The sequence below is a fragment of the Garra rufa genome, chromosome 22, assembly GCF_049309525.1.
Source record: "Garra rufa chromosome 22, GarRuf1.0, whole genome shotgun sequence".
Lineage (NCBI taxonomy): Eukaryota > Metazoa > Chordata > Actinopteri > Cypriniformes > Cyprinidae > Garra > Garra rufa.
In genome coordinates this window covers 2608283-2614300 of record NC_133382.1, presented here as the reverse complement: position 1 = coordinate 2614300, position 6018 = coordinate 2608283, and positions in this window count along the sequence as shown.

Sequence of the window (6018 nt, the reverse complement as noted above, 5' to 3'; positions counted from 1 at the left end):
ACTTTAAAATAGGAAAGTATACTTTCAGTCTACTTTTTATGTACTTCTCAGAAGTGTGCTTTATATACCTCTCTTAAAATGACATTTAAGTACACTTGACAAAGTATATTTGAGCTCTGTTTGTGCTCTGAGAATCTGTTGTCATTGTTATATGAGCTATTGCACATCTTCTGAACAGAATTTACAAAACACAAGTGAAGAAGAAACTGAAACAACAGATGCTTCCACATGAAATCTAACACAATCATCAGACATAAAACAGCATCAAAACCATAGATATGGAAAACTGTGGAACGTTATGGAATAAATCTGTTTTGATTATCATGGATTGTCTTTTTTGTTCAAAATGTTTATTTTTTATTAAACTTTCCCACATTCAAATGTTTATAAAAAACAATGCATGAAGCTAGAATCAAATGTTTTTGTTTACAAGCAGATCCCCTGTTCTTTCTTTTGATGTTCTGTATGTTCAGATATTCATATAACAAAATATATATAAATGAATACCTAAATAGAGACATACATCAGTATACGTAAAGTATGACATAAAGTTCACTTAAAGAAAACTAGTATACTTGCAGTATAAAACTACTAAACTAGTAGTTTACTGAGACTATACTTCTGTGTACTAAAAATGCATAAAACATATTTAATTAGTAAACTGTCAGTATACCTATAAGTTCACTTTTAGTAGACTTTCAGTACAAACTGAAAACAGAGATGTAAAAGTTGTGTATTTAAAGTTTTCTTCTGTTATACTTAAAAGTATACTAGAAAGTGGGCCAGTTTAGTCCCATGGAGAATTGAAATAGTACACTTAAAAGTAAACAACTAGTACACTGATATTAGTATACTTGCTACATAAGTTTAATTAAGTATACTTAATAACATAAACTTGGAGTATACTTCTTTTTGGTAAGGGATGCATTAAAATACAATGGAAAGGAACTTTTCTTGACTGATTTGGACAACATACAGACAGCGAGATGTGATAGTATAGTTTTTTTTTTTTTTTTTTTACTATATCTGTTTATTTTGGTCTGTTCTTGGTCTATGAACAGGTTCAGTCAGTGGATTTTAGTTGAGCCCAGCAGAAGTAAATGTGTTTGTTTACAATATCATTCTGGTTCTTGAGACTGACGGCCGACTGTTTTTTCAGCTGATAGTGGAAACAGATGTGGAACAGCAGGAAAGAACTGACTGCCCTCCTCTGGATAAAGCGTGATATTGCATGGTACAGATGGGTTAAAAGCTTGAGAACACATTGAAAACCCAAGAGATTTAAAATAAAATAGTTTAGGCTTTAGAAAAAAACAAACAAACAAATAAATGGGTCAAAGACGTTAAGATGTCCACATCAAAAGAAATTTTATGCATAGAAAGCACATTAATTAAATTTAATTAATTAAAAGTGTACTTTTAAAACTTCAAATATTTTTGGGGAAAATACAGTGTCAAAATTTGGTTGAAATAATGTTGCATTGTCCTTCAGTGTAACAATATTTATGCAAAGATTCAAACAACATGCTTATTCTGACTTGTACATATTAAAATATATAAAATAAGGGAGCATATTAAATTTTGGATGTTTTGAAATTTTTGTTTTGAATGAGTAAAACAATTTTTACTAACAAATGGGCAAAACCTAGGATAGTGGCAAATTTTAAAAATGTAGAATTAATTAGTATTTGGGGTCAAAGTAATTCATCATTTAATATGTCATAAATTGATTTTTGTTGCAAATACGCCAGACAAGATTGTCAGTGGCTGTGGTGTCTTCTGTAAATTAGGGGAAAATGTATGATATTTATTTTTTGCTCAGAAAAACAAAAACAAAAAATGCATTTAAATTAAACAGAAAACTTTTTAATATTTTTGGGGAAAAACTGTTTTTATGCTTAAAGGTCACATTTTTTTTAGTTGTTGACATTATTTTATTTGTCCCGAAGAATATATATTTGCGGTATAAGTGCCAAAATCCATCGCAATATATTTTTACAGCTTCTTTTTGAGGAGCTCTGTCAAGAAAGGGGTCATTTTTGGCCCATCTAATTAATATTCATGAGCCTCTCTTCTGATTGGCCTGTTGTTTTCTGAGTGACGCACAGCCAGGCCAACCACAAGTAACTACGGTCATGTATGCTGTAGCCTAGCCTGCTGTGGATTGGTAATACTCAACAGGATATTTCAGAATGATCATTAATGTTTTTTTCTTTTTCAGACACCGAATGCAGTAAAGCTACTTAACTGTTGCTTTAGTAAAATCCATTTCACATTGGGTAACACATTGGGAAAATTACGGGAACGAGCGCTGTGTGAACAAAAGGCAGAACCAAATGTCATAAAGGCAGTGTTGTAGTGATGATGCATGTTATCGTGTGACTCTTCACGATGAAAAAATACGTGCAAAGTGGAATGAAGCAGCGATCAGGGAGCTCCTCACTATCAGCACTGAAGCACAGATTGTTCGTCAGGTTAGTTTGAGTTTAGTGAAACGTACGCGTCGCATTACATCTCACATCCAAACGTCACATGTCTTTAGGGGTTGTGTGTAAAGCATGCACAGATTCCAGAAAACCACTGTGTGAATGAACCAAATTAAGCAATTCTGGAACAAATCATGGGACACATTATATGGCTGTGTGAAAGAAGCTGAAGTTGACGTGCCTCTGGTCTCTTATATTAATGTTGTTCGGAAGCCTGTGTAATGATGTAGTTTCCTGACATCTATCGACTGAACAGCGTTTTCTCGACGTCACATTTTTACGGAGGTCACAGCGGCTCATGAAAAGGAACAGCTACTTTATGCAGGCTGTGTGCATTTTACTGTGGACTCACTATTTTGAAACTTATATGTGACCCTGGACCACAAAACCAGTCATAAGGTTAAATTTCACAAAACTGAGATATATACATCATATGAAAGCTCAATAAATAAGCTTTCTATTGATGTATAGTTTGTTAGGATAGGACAATATTTGGCCGAGATACATCTATTTGAAAATCTGGAATCTAAGGGTGCAACAAAATCAAAATACTGAGAAAATCACCTTTAAAGTTGTCAAAATTAAGTTCTTAACAATGCATATTACTAATCAAAAATTACATTTTGATAGGTTTACAGTAGGAATTTTACAAAAAATCTTAATGTAACATGATCTTTACTTAATTTCCTAATGATTTTTGACATAAAAGAAAAATCAATAATTTTGACCCATACAATGTATTTTTGGCTATTGCTACAAATATACCCCAGCGACTTAAGACTGGTTTTGTGGTCCAGGGTCACATATGGTAGTTACATAGCCCCTAGACCTCAGTTATCATGAAAAAAGCCACAAAATTTCGATTTTGACAATATGGGACCTTTAAACCCTTTTTCGTCTTTGACCCACATACATACAGACATGCAAAAATTATATATAAAGATTGATAAAACTCATTATTCAAATGTACTCTTCTACTTTTGTGCTTTTAAAGCCATTAGTGCAAGACATATTTTTCATTTTAGAAATCTAGTGTAAATATAAAGCAAATGCGAAACACAGATAGCTCTCAAAAATACATTTAGAGTGAAAGTTTACATTTATGTCTTTTTCTGTTACTGTGGCTAAAACATAAGAAAGATGCATTTTAATACAGATAAACAACTCTAAATGTACTCTGAATGTAGCTGTTCAATTTTTATTGACTTAACAGTTAGAAATACGCAGTCAAGTTTGATCACACACAGAGAAATTTAGATTTAAATGTCACCCAATATAGAATAATAAAAGAAGTAGAACATTATCAAAGATACAAATAAAACTTTTTGTGCTCTTGATATGAATAGTATATTTCTGTGTTCCAGTTTTTGTAAATATATTTACTTACATTAAAGCAGTTATGGGTCAAAAAGCACAAAAAGACCTGTTGAAGCCACAGCAATGGGGCTGATCTCCTGAATTTACATTCATTTGTTTTACAGGCCTAAACTGGCCACCATTTAATAAATAAAAAATAGCTGTAAAAGTTTGTATTTAATAGTTCTCAGAAGACATTTCATTCCCTCCTGCTCTCCACATCAGCAACCCTTTAAAACAAAGGTCATCATTTTATGAGATTCACTTTCAGACCAAACCTTAATGGGAAAGTGTAATGTGCGTATGTAAATGTTCTTACCGTGCAGATGCTCTTCTAAATGATGTATCTTTAAAAAAAATAATAATAATAATAATTAGAAAAAGTATTTTATTGTATGTGATTAAATCCATGATGGTTAATGTTTTGAGATTTATTTGAAAAGTCTAACCTGACAGCAGATCATTGTCCTGCGCCTGTTTTCTGATGATGTAGAGTTTGATTAGCAGAAAGCAGATGGAGAAGAAAAAGCCAATTCCTGCTCCTATGACAGCGTATTTGATTTCTGAGATGTAGAAATCATGATGTAAATAGGACGGTTATGAGCTCTGAATGGGTTTTGTAGGGCTTGGATTGTGTGTTTGTACCTGGTTCATCACTGGAAGACTCTTGTGCCTTTACACATGTCACCAACAAACAATCTGTAAGAAGTCAGTCAAGTCTCATTATTCAAAATGCATCAGATTGGTGGTACAGGTATGTGCCAAAAAAATTTAATATCAAGGGAAAGCCCATTTATTTCAATAATTTGTTTCAAATAGTGAAACTTGTTTGTTATATTAGTTCACTAAACTCAAAGTGAAATATTTCAAGCCTTTATTTGTTTCAATTTTGATGATTATGGATTAAAGACAAAAAAAATCCAGTATTTCACAAAATTAGAATATTTCATGTGAGCAATAAACTAAGGATCTTAAACACATGTTGGCCTTCTGACAAGTGTGCTAATGTACTGTATTATGTCCTAGTACTTTGTTGGGCCTCCTTTTGCACTAATTCCAGCATCAAGGAGGTGATCAGCCTTTGACACAGTTCAGGGGCCTCATTTATAAAGACTTGCGTAAAAACCATCCTTGATTTAATCTAAGAACTTTTCTGATTTGATCGTAAGAGCGATTCAGAGAAAACGAACGTACCACGAAATCCATGCGTACGCCAGTCATTCGGTTATAAATCACAAATGATCGTGGAATTGTGTGCAGCTGAATGTTCCGCCGTCGAAACGCCCCTGCTTAATTAATTAACATATAAAATGAGCTCATTCCTAAAGCAAAAACTCTGTGACAATCGCAAGTAAAAAGGAGCGCAAGAAATCAAATTATAGTGAGGCTGAACTATCTGCATTACCAGGCATTACCACAAGGAAACGGTCGTACGCCAAGCTGGAATCTGACGTGGAGATAAGTACTTTTCCAGGTCAAAGACGGTTTTTATAAATCTGTACTTTGACGTGGATTTGATCGTACGAACACTCTAAGATCAAATCAGTGCGTAAGAAAGTTTTATAAATGAGGCCCCAGGTGTTATGGTAGCCCACATTGCTTTGATATTTCGGGGTCTCTATTCCCTCGTCTTCCTTGAACAATACCCCATACTGTAGATTTTCAATGGGGTTTAAATCAGGCGAGTTTGCCGGCCAATCAAGTACAATTATCCATCCTGTTTGTGGACTTCAGTTCGGCCTTCAACACCATCATTCCTTCACTCCTCCTCACCAAACTAAACCAACTTTCTGTTCCTAGCCCTATCTGTCAATGGATCACCAGCTTTCTGACATATAGGCAACAGCTGGTGAGACTGGGGGAAATTCACATCAAGCAGCTGCACCACCAACACCGGCGTCTTTCAGGGTTGTGCTTTATCCCCACTGCTCTTCTCCCTCTACACCAACGACTGCACCTCTAAAGACCCCTCTGTCAAGCTCCTGAAGTTTGCAGACGACACCACGGTTATCGGCCTCATTCGGGACGGTGACGAGTCTGCCTACAGACAGGAGGTAAAAGAGTTGGCTGTCCGGTGCATTCACAACAACCTGGAGCTGAACAAGCTCAAAACTGTAGAGATGATAGTGGACTTCAGGAGGAACCCCCTGCACCTTCCTCACTCACCATCATGGAC